The following is a 17891-nucleotide window of genomic DNA, read 5'->3' on the forward strand; positions in this document are numbered from 1 at the left end:
TGGAATTTGCTAAGCCCTTCCTGAAGCATTTTGCTATAGAATGCCACATATATATATCTACTTGAATTCCCCCAAACTGCACTATTAGTAGAACAGACACTTATGATTTCCCAAGTATTGTGGAGAGTGAGTTGGTGCCAAAAATAAAGAATTCTTTTCAAAATGAGAAAGAAAATTAGGCAGGCTTTGAAGATAACTGAAAAACCCTACAGCCATCAAAATGAACTGGAATCTTTTAAGAGCTCCCTGCTTGTTCTCATAGCCAAAAGATTTTATATTATTTAATTCCTTGGACTCTAAATATGTTTCTTTTACACTTTTCTATTTCCTACATCATTATAACTCAGTACTCATTGAACTCCCTTCTTGTGCAAGAAGACATATATTCCACTGGGCAGGATTGAAATGGACAGAAAAAGGGCAAAGGACTTTATCAGCTCTGACCACATCGCTGTTCTGTTTTTAAGAATGATTAGCTTTATCTTTGAAGTGGATCAGCGTTGATGGAGAAAGGAGTTGGGGGCGGGGGGCCACCTCAGAGAGATTGGCACCTTCTCTGGCAGAATTTAAGGTGAAAATATAACTATACTTAACTATATTTTGTCCTCCATATATAATTTTGGACAATGAGTAATTATTTTCCATCCTCTATCAAAGAACTTCCCTCCTGATTCTTACTTATTTCTCTGATTCATTCAATACACACTCGCTGAGCATCTCAGTGTCCACAGCACTGGTTTAGCCACAGGGGGAAGCAAAGCCGTAGTAAATAGTCTTCCTCCTCCAATTTGTTCACAGGTGCAGTTAGGGAGGAAACATACAGAACACGGTATGTTAAGTAACAACGAAGAAATAAAAGAACAAATGAAAATATTAAATACAATAGGATCCACGTCGGTGCATTTTCAGGTTGCTCAGAGGGAGGAGAGAGTACCAATGTGGAGGTGGCAGCTTGGATGAGAGGAGAGAGTTTGATGTGTTGGTTATTCACACACGTGCTTGCACACACTCATTTTCTGCCCTGCTCTGAGTCTTGGAAGGCTGACTTCCATGGACTGCATCACTGGCTCCCTTGCACTCTGGCTTCCTATTGGTTCAACCAATGGTAGGCTCACCATTGGTTAAATCAACAGGAAGGTGAGTGGAGAGGCTGGCTCGCGTCTTCCTCTGGTCCCTCCCTGCTTGGCTGAGACTTTGGCAGCAGCTGTATGAGCCTCTCCACGTTTGGTTATAGCCCTTGTCAGGCAGCCCCTCTTCCAGATAGCTTGTTCACTGTGCACATCACTGTGCAGACGGAGGAGATGACAGAGCTTCTGTGCTGTGAGTCCCTAAGCACTAACTGCACCTCTGAAAAGAGTCCCTTCATTTGCTATGGACTTTGGGTGCCATTGTCCTGCCTCCTGCTGGGACTCCAGCAGTGGGATTGACACTTGAGGTTTTTCTTGGTGCAGAAGACAGTATGCATGGAGGCCAAGAGCAAGAACAAGCTTGGGCAAACCCAATCAGAGCAGAGGGATGGGTTACATGAGAGGGTATACCCCACAAGGTAAGTTTGGAGAAGATGGTAGAGGCCAGGTAGGGAAAGACATCAAATATCAAGATGCTGGCATCCTTCTGAGAAAAGGAGAAGTCACAGGAGGTTTGAGGGTAAAGAAATAAAAAAACAAAATAGTGTAGAAAATTCAATGTGGTGGTTGAATACGGATTAGAATAGAGAGAGACTCAGTAAGAGAATTCTTTGGGGAGCTATGACAGAGATCCTGGACTTTTTGTTGAGGAGGTGTCTTGGTCTGTCATGTAGGAAGCACTCTTGAGAACTTGGGGTTCCAGCCCTACAGGCACCTCCGAGTCTGAAGAGGTCACAGTTTTGGTGTCAGCTGAGACTCCCCAGATCCATGGGAAACAATCATTGGCTTCTTTTGGGTAATTGAATTAGAGAACATCTTAGCAGCTGGGAACACACCTTTGCACAGTGAAAATGACTGAACAAATGATCCGAAGCCTTTGCAGCAAGGAACATTTTAAAGGGGACTCGTTTTCAGCTTAGGAATATGTTTTGAATTAGGGATGTAAATATTACATTTCTTACAGATGTTGGAAGAGCATCTGCATTTCCCTGCCTGGTTTCTGGTGGCTGCAGCTGTGCCCCACTGTTAAGTTGAGGTCTAGAAGTCCTGAAATTTGGATGATGCAAGCGGTAACGCTCTGAGGTTTTTGGTCCTCTGTGGACAAGGTTGGAGATTATGGGGACCTTTCAAGGGACAGTTCTCAACTTTCCTGACAGAGTCTTATTTGAAGCCCCACAGGCAGAGATGATGTGGAGTAAGATCTCCTAGTGATGACCATGGCTCTTCCCCCCTCTGTGTGTGCATAGTGGACTTTAATATGGTACCGTCCTAATAAAAAAACAAGATGCATAAAGATGCTAAGAACAGTTTGTCAACAGTGGCACTGTTGACATTTTGGGCCAGATGATTCCTTGGGAGCTGTTCAGTGCATTGCAGGAGGTTTCGTGGCATCTTTGACATCTACTGCATAGATGCCAGTAGCCCTCCACTCCTCTCTCCTGATTATGACAACTAAAAAACATCTCCAGACACTATGAAATATTTTGTGGGGGCAAAACCGTGCCTGGTTGAGAACCACTCCTAAGAGAAAGCGATAGTAAAAGTACTGTCTTTGGTAAGTTAAAACAGTTCTTTGCAAGTGACCAGTGATGCACATTTATGAGAAACTGATAGCGGTAAGAGTGTGGTGTGATACAAATAAAATGGCGAGAAATTGATTGACCTGTGACCTCAGCCACACCAGCATGGTCAGCTAAAGACGATGAGAGGCAACACGGCTTCTAGCTAGGTAGTGTAGCTTTATGTTTGATGATCACCTGGACCATCCATGGCTATTTCACATCAGCTTGGGAATTCCTTATTGGTATCACCATGGAGGCTACTGATGCCTTGTTGCTGTTTTATTGTACAGCCTTGGAGTTTGAGTGTTCATTCAGGACAGGAAGAAGAATTCAGGCTTCTCTGTCCTTATAAGGTTTTGGAGACCCTCTAGTAGCCAGAAAGGTCTAGGAACCTCTAGATCAATGTTTTTCAACACTGGCCCATTAGTTGTGTCCCATTTGTAGAACATAAAATCATTAGTGGGCCATGATCAAAATGAAATGAAATAAAATTGAAAATACTAGATTGCATCACACGAAGTATGAGTAAATATTGAACTGACAACTTTTGAAAAAAATTTTAGTTATGTGTGTGCAGGTGTGTTTGTGGAATAGGTTGTGATTTCTTACAATGAGTCATGGTTACATTTTGGAAAACAGTTCTCTGTATGGATGGAGAGAGAGAACTTTTAATTGTTCACTAATGGCAAATCATTTTGTTTGGAACCATCAGGTAGAATAACCTTTGGCTCTATTTAACCTATAACTCGACCACTTTCCTTTGGGTTATTACAAAGTAAAGAGATAAAATACTTGATTATGAACAAGGCATGATGCTACAGGCTGTGGGGAGTTTAGAGAGAAGAGAATATAATTCATGCTTTCAAAATTTAAGATGCAAATTTCAAATGCTGGCTTATGATGATGATGAAGCTTTGCAAGTTCTAGATAAGAAATCTGTGGAACAGGGATGGGCTATTGGATGACTACAGAGGTCTCTGAAGGCTGGGACTGCTTGTGAAAGCTGCACGGGGGAGGGAGGATTATGTTGTGCTTGAGCCCGTGACCAAAACGAGGTGTGTGGGTTTGTATGGGAAGGGGAGCTGGGGGCAGTGCAGGCAGGTGGTAGAGGGTAAGTGGACAGTTTGCCAGGGGGTTTTATCTAGGCAGTTTAGAATTAATTCTAGAGTTTTGTTGGAGCCAAGCTTGGAGGAAAGTCCAAGGGAGTTTGACTTTTCTTCTTAGTTTAGGCAAAAGCTTTGGGGCAGGGTTTCTAAGATGAACAGGGTATTTAATTCATTGTTTCACTGAACAGTAATTATTAATCACTTACTGTAAGAAGAGAAGAGATGAGTGAGGTAAAAAGGTGCTTAGTACCTGGTTCTTTACTCAGAGTTCTTGAAGTCCTGAGAGAGAACCCTACATACAGGTAGCCTCTGGAGTCATACAAAGGATGAGTCACAAGCATTCAAAGGAAAGGGAGATTGATTTTGCCTGATCCTTCGAGGATTTTTCTTTGCAGAGATGGGCAGGGACTTCATGAGTAGAGTCAGAGGTAAGGAAGAGCAGTGAAATTACCCACTTGGGCTGGGGCGTATGCACGTGAAAGAACACGTTTGAGGGTAAGACTGCTGCGGCCACTGGGACCCCAAGTAGGAAGGCCTTGGACTTCAGTTGGTGTGTGTCCTCCTCTTGGCAGGCAGGGCCACCCGCCAAGACTCTGTCAACCAGGAGACACGCCATCAGAACTCTGCTTTAACGTGAGCAGTCTGGAGGTCATGTGCAGAATGGAGTAGAGTAAGAAAGACTGGATTCCATAGCACTGCACTATCAACTTTTATTGTACTCCATCCTTCATCATCCTATGACGTCTAGGGTGAACCAGGCTTTTATGTACCTGGGACTGAGGGCACCAGGTGGGCATCAGCAAGTTAATAAAGAATAGCAAAGCATGTCGGTCACTGCTATGTGTATTGTTTATTGAGTAAATGACAAATAAAAACAAAAAGAGGGTTTTTTGGTTCAACTGCTTTTTCTTTGACCTGTCTTTTTTTGTTGTTCAAACATTGAAAAAAAAAAAACACGGAAGGGCAATATTCAGACAACTCCTAAAACATGACATCAAGTCTCCACTTTATTTCTAGGGCTCACAGCCCTGGAAAGCAGCTTGTACAACACCAGATTTCTAGACTCTTTGTATTTCCTTGCCTCTGTGGATCAATAAATTAAGTAACACGTTGATACCGAGATAGCAGATGAACATCTGTCGGGGAGAACTGGTCCTGAGGGCTTTGCGCTTCGGTATGGAAATTGTTTGATCTCGGTGTGCTGTCATAAAAGATGGGAGAGAGTTTATTATCTTTTATGATCCCGACTTACTAACAATACCTGACAGGGTGATTTTGTCTCGGCCTCTGGTTGGAACTGGGGATGTTCTCGTTGGCGTATGCCTGTATGAGGCACAGAACTTGCTGGTGAAACATCAAAATGAGATACAATGTGCCTCTGGCAGTGGGATTCAGAACAGCTGCAGGACTTTCTCCTATAGGGGGCTGGCAGGAAAAAGAAAAATGGAGATTAATATATGGATGCTATAGACTAATCAATATAGCATTCTATATATTAATAATGTTTGCCGGCTCCAGACATTGTCTAATCAATACCGGATTCAGGGGCTCGCGATGGTTTGTAACACTTGGTGTGCCCATGATCCGGGGAAGGGGATGTCCATAAATGCTCATCCTGTGCATTCTCTGGTGTCTGGGCAGTAAAGTTGCTGGGACCTGGAACTTGATTAAAAAACTAACTCTTGACTTTCCCTAACGAGAACCAATCCGCAAAGAGGCTGCATGGCCCACTGTTTTTCCTCCTTTGTCTGCCCCACACTTCTCGTTTCTGATTCGTTCAGTGAATCCCAAGAGGCATTTTCCCGTGAGAGAAGTAGAGGAGAAGCCGGGTGCAGCCGCCAGGGGGAGCCCGTGGGGCAGATCCCAGATGATGCTGTGAGCCTCTGAGGTCCAGGAGAAAAACCCTGATTTCATGGAGTTTTCGGATTAGAGATGATTGTAAACACTTGGGAGACTCTCTGAGCGCAGACACTTGTAAAACAATAAAAGTACAAACGAAAATCATCGAATGCCATGGAAGAATGTTACTGAGCTTAAGTTTGAAGGCACAGAGAATGATTTTCCTCTTTGGAAGGTTTAATTGCTAGGAGGCAATGGTGAGCCTCCCAGCTATCCTTGCAAACAGGGAAATTAGAAAGTAGCATACATAGACAGAGGTGCTGTGGGAGAGGCATTTCAGCTTTCACGGAAAACTTCAGTATAAAAAGTGTGTTGACTTTGATGCAGTCGGTGGTCATAGAGAACCTTTTCAGGTCCTCCTGTACACTAAGTAAAAAAAAAAAAAATCATCAAATTAAGCTAAGACTTACAACAGAAACAGATAAGCAAAACTCTCACCCAAAAGCTCAGCCCTTTTGCTTTTGACAACTCCTGCCTCCCATGCCCCCACCCCGCCGCCCCCAAAACATAGTTTGGCGACATCATTTGGAGACTGAATCTGCTGAGAGGTTGCCAAGTACAAAGTGTGTGCACACACATGCATCTAACAAGCTGGAAACCCAAGCTGAGGTGGCAATTTGCTCATAAACCAGATAATTAAGGATGTGCCAAACTACCTGTGGGGGACCCGGGATTTGTCAGTGGTTTTTATTTACTGTTTAATAGTATAGCATGTTATATAAACCTTTAAGTAAAACAATTTGATTATTAAAAAAATAGCCTTTTCAAAGTCACAGCACTTCCCCTACAGAGTTCTAAAATCAGAGGAAAATGGGCAGCATCAATAAACACGGGGACTTATGTCAATAAATGTTCTGCCCACCCGGGTACCTTGTTACCCGAGAGGTGTGTAAGGGCCAAGGTTTAAGTAGGAAGATGTTGGTGGTTCCCCTTCTTCTATCACTAGGACTTGAGAAATGCAGAGGTCTTTAAGCACAAATTTGAAAACTTCTTTTTCTCATGGATCTACCTCAAGGGTAGTCCTTTCTACCCAAAATTTTTTGTTGTTTAAATGTTTTCTTATTTTTTAATGTTTCTTTTTGCTAATGGGACTGGAGCAGTGGTTCTGAAACTTGGCTGCACACTGGCATCATCTGGAAAAGTTTAAAAAGTCCCGATGCCTAATTCTGATCTAATTAGCCTAGGATTTGATCCCAGTATTAGCATTTTTTAAGAAATTCTCCAACTTGAATGTGCAAAGTAACAATCTGGGAATCCTTGCAGAAGCTGACTGAACAGGTGGGTGGAGGGGAGTGGTGTCTACATTCTTAACAAGCTCCTGGGTGGTGCTGTTGCTGCTCACTGAGAAAACACTTCCTGAGTAGTAAGTGTCTAGAGGGGAAGTGGATTTGGAATGAATCTTTGAACTATGAAGGTTGATATGGAAGAGAGATAGAAGGTGGTGTGCAGGGCTCTTTCCACTGTTCTCATAAGTTTTCCATCATGGAATTTCTGGCCCCACTGATCTAGATCCTTTCACTACTTCTAGTCTAGGTAAGTCCTACTGGAAGGAAAGATTTTCCTAGGACAACAGCAGTCTGCTTTTGAATGCACCATGCTGAGTGGTGCTTTACTGAGGCTGTTTCTAGGGATGGGTGGAGGCAGGGAAGGAAAGAGAAAGCACCTGTTCTAACCCTGGTTGAGCATTTACTATGTGACAGGCACTCTGTCAAGTTCTTTGCACACCTGTGTGATTGAACCTGGGAAGGTGAGATTATTGTTTCCTTTTCACAAATGCGGAAGCCAAGTCTGAAGGGGAGAAGTTACTCGACTAAGAACAGAATTAATGGCGTGGGGAGGGGGATGATGGCTCTGTGTTGTCCACCCACACTTTTGGGATCCCCACTGCTCCCTGCTCCACCCATAGTACTTGTCCCTCTTTGGGAGCCTGGCTTGTCCTGTTGGGGTGACCTTTCTTCTCATTCTTTATCAAGATGATAAAGTCTTCTCTTTGGCTGGCTCACAGCTACTCTGGTAAACTGACTTACATTCACATATTTTAAAGGGTTTTGTGCGTTCATTATCATTGTCCTGTGACATAATTATTAAGTGTTCTCTCTTTTATCTTCATTTTAAAATGATAAAGTTCTGATCGAGTTTCACTCTTTGCCTCGTGGCTCTTAAGTGATGCCAAAGTAACCAGTCCGTTCATTAAGAAAACAAATCTGTCAAGTGACATATTTGAGGTCTTGTGGAACAAGCAACTGCTTGACTGACAATGTTGTTTTCTTTCCTCCCGTTTGGTTGGCATCGGATGAACCCGACCACAGAATCTTAAGTACTTATTTTAAAAAACCTGCCCGCTGACTTGCATCCAACCCGGGTGGCTTTCTCCGTGCACACAGTACCGCCATTCATCACTGCTGGCTGAGGAGGACGCAGAGGTGGGGAGGGGGCGTTCGAGTCTGAAGTCTCAGGCGGGCCCTCCCACTCTCAGCCTGACCCTACCCCTTGGGGAGCAAGATGGGGATTTTTCTCTTCTTTTTCCCTATTGAGACTTTCCAAAGCTTGGGGGCACCTACTGGGCAGAATATTTGTGTTGGGGAGAGTACAGTGGTTCTGATGGACGCATGAAACAGGTAGCGAGGGCTTCGCCTGCCACTCCCTGCCTGAAGCTGTCTCTCCCCACAGCTGCAACTGCTAAAACAATCTTGTTCTTTTGTTTTCCACACTTCAAGAAAGGCCTTCAGCCAAACTGTTGCCCCTGACCTCGCTTTATGTTTCCAACGTGCCTTTTATTAACTCCTTTTTCATATGGTCCATATGGAGCCTGCCACCAGATGAGAAGGAGGTGAATTTTGCAATTCTGATGGAAAGAGCAGCGGTGAGCCACGAGAGATGCGATGAACAATTTTTGTAGCAAATATATCTCTCGTGTCGATCTGAGTTCCATTGGGGTAAATGAGCTCCAGGCAGAGATGATTTAAAAAAAAATGCATTCAAGTTGTACAAGCCACTTAATTAAAAAACAAATGCAAACAAACCTACCATTAGCCACGCATTCGAAGCCTTCCTTGAAGGAGAAGTCATTTTGACTAGAAGATAATTGAAAAGAACTGCAGGAATAGGCTCTGCCTGGTGGTGGAATTTTTGCTTTTGTTTCTTTGTCTTGGCAATTCACTGGGGCAGAATTAGGAAGGAGCTGGAGTACTGTATAGCTTTAAAAAACGAATCCAAATGAAACTCCATCTTGCATGCCCTTTCATTGATTTCTAACAGTCCTGTTCTTTACAGAACAACAGCCGGGAAAATAATTTCTGTCTATGGAGGAATGATATACTGCCACTTCCCCCCCCCACCCCAAAACCAAAGTTGAACTTTTTTCCCCGTTTTTCCTCCCGGAGTGTGCGCCTGTGTGCAAGGGTGTCTATCTAATTGGCCACAAGAGGGAATTAAACTAAATAAAATCACTATCCACGGGGGGCCTCTAAATATGCCTTTTTAATTTGAAAATTTTTGTGGGTTACAGTGTAATTCAAGCTTTTCAAGGTTTATTAGTGCATAGTTGTTCTCGGGGCTCCCAGAGCTCAAGACCCCCAGTCCGATACGCCTGCCGCGGGGTAATAGAGGAGCAGAGACGCCTTTCATGTGCCGATCGCCCTAAAGTGACACAACCTCCAAAAAGGCCTCCCTCCAATCAAACACATATTAATAAAAGTGACTGAAGGGAGATGAAGTTGGTAATTTGTGCTGCTGACTTGACACCATGTTCGTCATCCCCGGTCCGAGGAATTCTGACAATTCGCGGCTCAGCCCGGGGGATGCGGGGCTTGAGGATAAAGATGTTGCTGGCAGATCCGAGTAAATGCCAAAGACTTGACGCGCCCGCGGCCAGGGAGTCAAAACACGCCGCTCCGGGTAATTAATTGCTGCAAGAGGAAACGGACCAATGGCGCCTTCTGCTGTGAAACTGTTAATGGAGAACTTATGGAGAGAAAGTCAAGTCCTCCCATCCAAATTGGAATGTGAAAGAAATCTGTTGGAAGGTGATGACAGAAATGAAGTAAAACAGTTGTTTCCTGATCCGCGTGCCAGGTGTGTCTCATACTGTGATAAATAAGATCTGCGTCTTACACTCCAGAAATTGGGAATATTACAAGCGTTTATTATGGGGAGGCACCAAAAAAAAAAACCAAAAAAACAAAAACGCTCAAAATGCTTTGTTTCTCCTGGCACCAAACAGCGAACAGTTACCGCACAAAAGCCTGGAGCTGCTAATTCCTTTGTTTAGGTTCTAGCCAACGTGGCCTATTAAAAGCTTACATTCAATTTTATTGTTAAGGTATTTATTAACTGATTATGAAAAGACATTAAAAGACTCATAATTAAGCTACTAAGTGGCTCCTTACCTTGATTAATTCTTCCCTTTTCTTACACAACAGAAACCGTCTCTCTGCTTTGAGGAAACTGTTCACTCCCATGGCATCATTTATTTCACCTCTCACCTCTGCTCCACCAGAGCCTTAAATTCAGGGTGTCTGTGAGAGCCAGTGGGTTAGGGTGACACGCATTTCCCAGTCACTACAGTCATGTGCAGTGCTTGTGTCTGCCTGAAAACCATTTCCATGTTTTACCCGCCGAGGGTGTGCAAATGACTCCTGGCAGGTTTTCAAAGTGCCTCACTGACTTCTTGCTTGTTAAGAGGCTGTTGCCAAAATGTTCATGGTCGTACATGTGCAAATGGACACGCAAGTGAACAGGCAGGGTATGTGCTGTACCCCACCAGGGCACTAACGTATCTTGTTTGTGGCTTGATCTGGGCTTTCCATGTTAAAATGATCGTTCTCCTGAAATGGTTTTCCTTTTTTAAAAAGTATTTTAATGTATTTGATTGACCAGTTGCTTTCTCTAGAAGCTTCAGGAAGATCTTTGTAAGGAAAAAAGAAATATTTGTGAAAAACTCTTGGACATCCTGAGCCCAAGATATGTATATAGGGGATGGAGGGTGTAGCTCAGTTGTAGAGTGCATGCCTGGTGTGCACAGGGTCTTGGGTTCCACCCCCAGTGCTTCTGTTAAGGGAAAAAATAAAAAAATAAATTTAAAAAAATCTGCCAAAATTCTAATTAAAAATATATCTTTTTGACAATGGAATTTATTTGTTGAAACTGTTTGAAAAGTTTTTTTTAATAGCAGTTGTTCATTCTTGGGTATTCATTGGCTGCAATACTTCCAGGAGTCAAAGCAGGATCTGAGACTAAAAAAATAAAGGAATTGTAATAACTTTGAAAATACAAAATATCTGGTTACTGTTGAATCATGTGTTTTATTAAAATCTTCGATTTCAGTATCACACCCCCTACCCCCCACCGGCTACTGTTCAGTCATTTAAAATTGGTTTAAGAGATGAGGAAGCCTAATTCTTAAAGAGGCCCCTTAAGTGTATTAAGGAAGTTAAACACACTTAAGTAGAATTGCCTGAAGAATGTGTGTGACTTAGAAAATGATCAAATATCAACTACAGCTATGCTTCTCTCAAAGATCAGCTATAATTTTTGTGTTCATGTGTACCATCAGGAATTTATAGAATTAGTACTAAAATTTTGAAAGCGATCTCACCTTTTTTTTTTTTAATAATGTGAGCATGGCCAATTTGAGGAAGTTGAAACTTGGTATCATTTGACTTTTTTTTAATGTTGTTACTGCTAATTTCAAAAATTTAAAATAAATGGTAACTAAAACTAATGGTCTTACCCCGCACGGTAATCTCAGTGTAAAGTTATCAAAATAAGTGTTGTTGTTTTCCATTTAAAGTTGTCTTGTTTATTTCATAAACATGTCACTTGAGAGACTGAATCACTATTTCTGAAGTAAAACTAGCTTTTCTTATGTGAATAGTATTTTGAATAATATTCTTTATGCAATACTTGTTTAGGAAAAGTAAGAATTATTGTGTCTGAATTATTCTCATTGGAATTAATGCGCCAGTCATTTTCCCTTCATTAGTAAAAAAACATAAAAATGGGATTTTGTAGTTAGCATGCATCTTGAAAATGTCAGATCAGCCTGTTTAGTTTTCAGTCTTTCAACGGGGTATTTCTTTCATTCATTTATTCACTCACTTACTCATTCAACAAAGACTGAGTACCTATAATGGGAACTTTTGGACCCTAAAGACTGGTAACAGTAATAAGGCACAGTCCTTGTCTTTACAAATCTTGGCTGAACAGAGGACTGTTTCAAAAAAAAAAGACTTGAGGGAAAATATGACCCACCTACTATTTTATTTCTCCATACTTTGAGCTGAGAATCAGAATAGTAATTCTACAAATCATTCATATTTGACTATGGATAAAACCACCTATGTCTCATCTCTCATGCCAGAGTCTCTAGGCCTCTCTTCCATCTTTATCTATGGTCAATTCTCCAACTCTCACACCACATGCCTCACATCTAACACATCCACAGCCCACAGCCCTTCCCCATTCCTTCCTGATGTCCAGTCAGTGTCAAACCACAGCCTCTCTGTCTCTAGACGGTCTGCTTTGGGCAGAGGAAAACACAGCCCCGCAGAGGGTGTATCTCCTTCTGAGACCTCCCCTACGGGATTGTGTTGGGTTCTATGCTCAAAGAAGGCTTTTGAGCAAAGGAGGCAACTGAAGAACAGTAGGACGTCCCTTCGGAAAATCCCCCAGTCCTAGGGGTCCAAATGGGGCCGGTGATGGGGCCATGAAGGAATTGTCTCTTTGTAACAGCACCCTGCCCCCCATCCCCACCCTGACTGCCCCAAGCCAACAGTATTTTCCAGGCAAATATTATCTGTGCCAGGCTGCAGCCAGCACCCCTCCCACCGCCTGAGTCAAGGCCTGTTGGCAGCTACAGAAGTTAGGTGTCGCTGACTGGTGCGTAATTATGGCGGACAGAAAAATGTAGACGTGTTAGCAAAGTCAATATTATGGAGACCTCTGTCTTTCCAAATATTGTAAGTAAAGAATACTTCTAGGGTATAGCCAATTACATTCTGTATTTTTACGACCAGTCACAAATGTATTTTTTATTAGCTGGTGTGTTCAATGTTTTGAATGCAGAGTCCTTATTTCAATCTCATTTTAGTTTGTGGTAAGTGCAAAAGGATTTTTGCTGACTTGAAATAGTGAAGCTGCTCTCTTTTTAACTGAACGGCGAGGCCCGTGGCGCTGAGAGTTTATTCCACAGCCTTCTGCGAGTCTCGACTGTAAATTAGTCTGTGAAGTGGTGTTTATTGCTGAACCGGGAGGTTAAGACAGCCTAATTATATGTTTGTGCGGGAGAAAACACCCGGCCCCACCGTGAGCAATTATCCTGTTCCCTTTTCACAGCTTCATTTAGCTCCAGCTAAGAAGAATGAGGAGATGGCCTGTCTTCACCGTGAACTTAGCTACCACGCATTTTCAATGTTAATTAGAAATTGTGTTCACTGGAAGAGTGACTTCTTCCACAACTCAGCCTGCAGCCAAGTGGGGAGTATCTGGCTAAGGCGACTTGAAGTGTCTTTGTGGATTAGACCTCTAATTCCACCCATGGGGCAACAGGCAAGTGAGTCTCTTGCCAGACTTTCTGCTTCATTGCATGGTGCCATTTTCTGTTCTTTATACAGTTAAAGTTCTATATGGCAAGAGAGAAACTGTTAGAGTCCTGGGGCTCTGTGTGTGTGTGTGTGTGTGTGTGTGTGTGTGTATTTTCTTTAGAAATGAAAATCCTGCTTATCCTAAGGGACTTTTTCTTATGTTGAGAAGGATGCAGCGAATGAAAACCAGAACGAGATCAACAGGTCAATGTCTTTAAAGTTGGTCATAAAATGTATCACAACAAAGAATCCATGGAGTAGGAATGGCATGCCAAAATACCTCTGTCTTTGTTCTTGGACACTTCTCTGTCATGAGGGCAGCATACTTCTGTTTCTCTTCAAAAGCATTTGGCTTATAGTTTTCATACACAGGCACATACTGAAGTCTTACAATGCCTAGGTTCAATTTCCTCTTAGGAAAATAAAAGATGCCCTTCATGTCTTCTCGCACTCAACTAGAAATGCTCATTGTCATTGAAACGAGCTGAGGGAGGCACCAGTCCTCTGCGAAACAGCATCTCCAGCGTGGTCCAATCTGGTCTGAAACGATGAGTTGCCTCTAGGGAAATAGACTTCTCATTACTAGCAAATTTCCAAGCTATCACTCAGTTTTCCCCTCTTTATCCCATTTCTATGAGTTTTGTTTCTAGGATGAAATAACATCTCTCTTCTTTCTTTCTTTCCTTTTTCTTTTTTTCCCCTTTCAGCTCTCAACTTTCTTGGCTTCTTAAACGAGACTTTAGCAAGAATCCCTTTCCTTATTGGTTAACCCTTTCCGGGTTCTCCATTACCTAAACTTAGTTTTTCTTTTTAGCCGCAGGTTATTCACGCACTGCGCTGGAGCTATAGACAAGAAAAGCTGGAAAGCAGTGTAGAGAGGAGGTCAAATGCTTTTCCACTCCATTTATTTTAAGAACCTAAAGCCTTCTTAGCATGTCGTTGGACGGCCAAGCACTCTAGGGTGATCCTTTGATGAGTGTATTCTGTCTTTCTCTCCTTCCCCTTTCTTCCCTGACCATGAAGGGAAAACATTTGGGTGGATGGAAGCTGGTGGAGGTTTCTAGTATCTTCCTTATTTTAACTTCTTTTCAAAAACTGCCTGAGAGACCATGTACTTATCCCAGTAAAATTGTATCAGGGCCCCCTAACCAGTCTTTCTATTCCATGATACGCCAGTGACTTTTTCCACCTAGAAATCACTGATCTGTTGGCTTTCCTACCATATTGCAAGCTCATTCATTTAACAAAAATTTCTCTAGCACCTACTACGTGCTGAGCCTTTATTCATAGAAGGTTGCTGCTGGCTTGCTCAGGCTTTGTTGGGCTGTGCTAGAACACAGCTTTGTTTTTCAACATACAGTTTTTTTTTTTTCTGATTTTAATCCAGATTTCTTTGAAACAGTTTTCATCTCATGAAGCAGCAGTCTGTTTAACCCTTCAACTTGCCTGAGTGACGGAGAGATGGTTTTCCCTAGAGGTATATTGATATTATTAACGAATCTGGTGAATGGTGATCTGGTGGGGGTGCCGGGGCCAGGGGGCAGCGCTGTGGCAGTCGGCCCCAGAGAGGTCGCTCTCGCACTTTAAACCATGACTGTCTTTGACAGACATTTTGCTTTAGCTTTCTCTTTATATCAGGGAGTCGCATGAAAATGACAGGAGATTTTTTTTTTCTATTTTCTAATTCATAAGTTTCAAAGGGGATCGTTTGAGTTTGGAACTCAGCCACATACCCCATGGAGTGGCGGCACTGTCTGCCATATTCCTCCCCAAGTCTGGTGTTGACTTCTTTCAACAGTCAATTTAGAAATTTTTCAAGAGGATTGCCAGAGCATCCTTCTCCAAGCCCATTTGAAAATCTAGAAATAAACCTTGAGATAAAATTCTGTAGCTTATGGTATTTAATTCTTGCTCAACTTTGCCTCATTCCTGACTTAAATTTCAGCTTTGCCAGGTTTCTTGGGGTTGTTAAGCCTGAATTAAAAGCTAGTCAACTCTATCTTCTATTAAAATGTGCAGGTGCTATGTCTGCGTTGGAGTCAGGAGAGGGAGAATTAGTGTTCTTCTGCTAGAGAGGTCTGTGGAACCAGAAGGGGGCAGCTTCAGACCTCAAGGATTCCCAGGAAATAAGCCCTGGTAGGGAGGATCGCTTCCCGGTGTGATGATCCGGTGGACTGGAGTGACGACTTGGCTCCTGGTGGGTCCAGGAGGACACGAGAGAAGCCACTACAAGACTTGGAGGAGAGAATATGGTCATCATGGGTAGAGGGACCCAGGTCTGGATATGGACTCTGCCCCTTACTAGCTGAGTGGTCTTGGGGGCTTTTTCTAGCCTTTCTGAGACTATTCTCACATCTTTAAAATGGCACAACAGGGCTTAACTCACAGTGAGTAATGACCGGCGATGGAAGGGATGGACTGTATGCAATACATCGCACTGTGCCTGGGATGCTCGCTGCATGCCCATAACCCTTTGTTCCCGCAGGCAGGTGGCATCTCACTGATCCCCTCCATTCCAGACATACACTTGGCCAGTGACTTTCACACTGCAGTATGTGATCCATTAGTGAACTGGAAAGTCAATTTATTGTTCATGGCTCTGGTAGGCTGAATAATGCCTCCCCCCACCAAGATGTCTACATCCCGATCCCCAAAACCTGTGAATATGTTACTTTTCATGGCAAAAGGGACTTTGCAGATGTGATTAAGAATCATCAGACTGGGTGATTTTCCTGGATTATCTGTGTGGGTCCAGTGTAATCGCAAATATCCTTTTAAGAGGGAGGCAAGAGGACCCAAGGAGAAGTAGAAGCTACGACCGCAGAAGCAAGAGTTGGTGGAGTTAATGTGATGAAGGGGCTGCGAGCCAGGGAATGCAGGTGAGCCCTGCAAGCTGGAAAAGGCAAGGAAGTGGCTTCTCCCCGACAGAGCCTCCAGAGAGAAGCAGCCCTGCTGATGCCTTGGATTTAATCCAGTGAGACTTGATTTTGGAATTCTGATCTTCAGGGCTGTAGCATACTAGTTATGTGGTTTTGAGCCACTCGTTTTTGGTAATTTGTTACAGCGGCCAGAAGAATGAATACTATGGCCAGCATGTTATGACAAATGAAACAGAAGAGCAAATGCAAGGTTGCTTTCAGTTTACGTGTGCATGTGCGTACATAGCCACGTACACACGCGTGCATGTGGTGTGTATGCACTGGGTCGCCAAGGTATCGCACGGTGTTCCTGACGGGCTTGTGGTGCGGCAGCTGCTGCCTCCCTGGGTGTTGCTGGATGGACGTGTCTTGCTCCTCTGCGCTGTGCTAACAGCCTGGGGAGTCCTTGCTCTCAAGAGCGGCTGAGTTGGCAAGACCATCTTGCCTTTCCCATACCTTAATTATCCTTCATAGCCAAAGCCAAATGAAAGTCTGGCTTACAGGAGACACGTGGGGAAAGTGCTGATCTGGGCTCAAGAGCAACGTATGAGCTCACCTACAAATCACAAGGTTGTTTCTGACAGAGTTTCCCATTAAAGTTAGAAGTAGTTTTTCTGTCGGTGACGCGAGTCAAATGTGAGGTAAACTGAGGTACAGTGGGAGTCAGCTGCAGCTGGAAGAGCTGTGTACATTTGAATTTGGCACGTGATCTATGTGTTGTTGATTGATTCCTGCAGGAAATAGACTAAAAAAAAAATACCAGGACCAATAGTAACTGGATTTTTGTATTTGCAGGTGCGGTCTATGAACTCAGAATGAGTTCTTTTCAGAATGCAGGCGGGACTTTCCTTGCAACAAAAGTGGGACTCCTACGTGAGGAGTAAATCTCCACCCAATGACGGCAGTGGCCAGCCAGCTGAGGCCTGAATGACAGACTTTCAACATCAGACTCAACTTCAGGGTAAGCTTTGTCAATGGCACCTCCTATGTCTTAGCATCAGGTAGTGGGCAAGGTTTTCCAATAATAACGTCTCCTGCTGGGATATGGAGGTGGGCCTCTGTCCCACCAGAACTTGTAAAGCTCAAGAGAACCTCTGTCATTCTGCCTTAATGAAGACACATAATGACTACTCCTAGACCCGCCCCGGCCACCTCACTCCCCCACTTCCCCGTTCTCTGTTAACTAGATGCACGGTCAAGTTCTTGGTCATGCCTGATAGCTCGATCAGGTCTTCAGGAAGCAACATAATAACAAAGGTTAAGCAGTTAGGCTTTGGCATTAGGTGGCATGGGTTATATCACTTACTCGCCATGTGACTATGACAAGTAATTTAGCCTCTTCAAGCTTCATCTTCGTCACCTACACAATAAGGACATAATAATACTTAGCTCTTTGGGTTTTTGTGACAATTAAGTGAAACATCATAGGAAGTACTTGTTACCAGGGAACTATTGTTTGTATTTTCCTCTTATGCTAAATTGGGATCATGGAAGTGTAAGATTATCCATAAACATTACTTTTATAACCCATTTTTTATGCTAGTCTGAGTAAAATGTGAACCCACCTGGAGAGACTGAGAATGTAAATATCTTCTGCTGTTGTCTTCCTCTCCCCAAATTTAAGAGCTAGAAATACGACAACTCAGACTGGACCCCAAAGAGGCTCACAATCCTGTGGTTTCCTCTAAGAAATAGG

At 43.2% G+C, this 17891-nt stretch overlaps 1 long non-coding RNA gene across 2 annotated transcripts in view; it reads left to right on the forward strand.

Moving 5' to 3' along the window:
• Window positions 1-17891, forward strand: part of LOC116154337 (uncharacterized) — a 282683-nt gene that overhangs the window by 195911 nt on the left and 68881 nt on the right. For both annotated transcript variants that reach the window (XR_004138161.2, XR_010381316.1), the window contains exon 4: window positions 16991-17156. This is a non-coding gene — a long non-coding RNA (uncharacterized LOC116154337). The remainder of the gene's footprint in view (window positions 1-16990; window positions 17157-17891) is intronic.

Source organism: Camelus dromedarius, chromosome 6 (genome assembly GCF_036321535.1).
Source record: "Camelus dromedarius isolate mCamDro1 chromosome 6, mCamDro1.pat, whole genome shotgun sequence".
In the NCBI taxonomy this organism is placed as follows: domain Eukaryota; kingdom Metazoa; phylum Chordata; class Mammalia; order Artiodactyla; family Camelidae; genus Camelus; species Camelus dromedarius.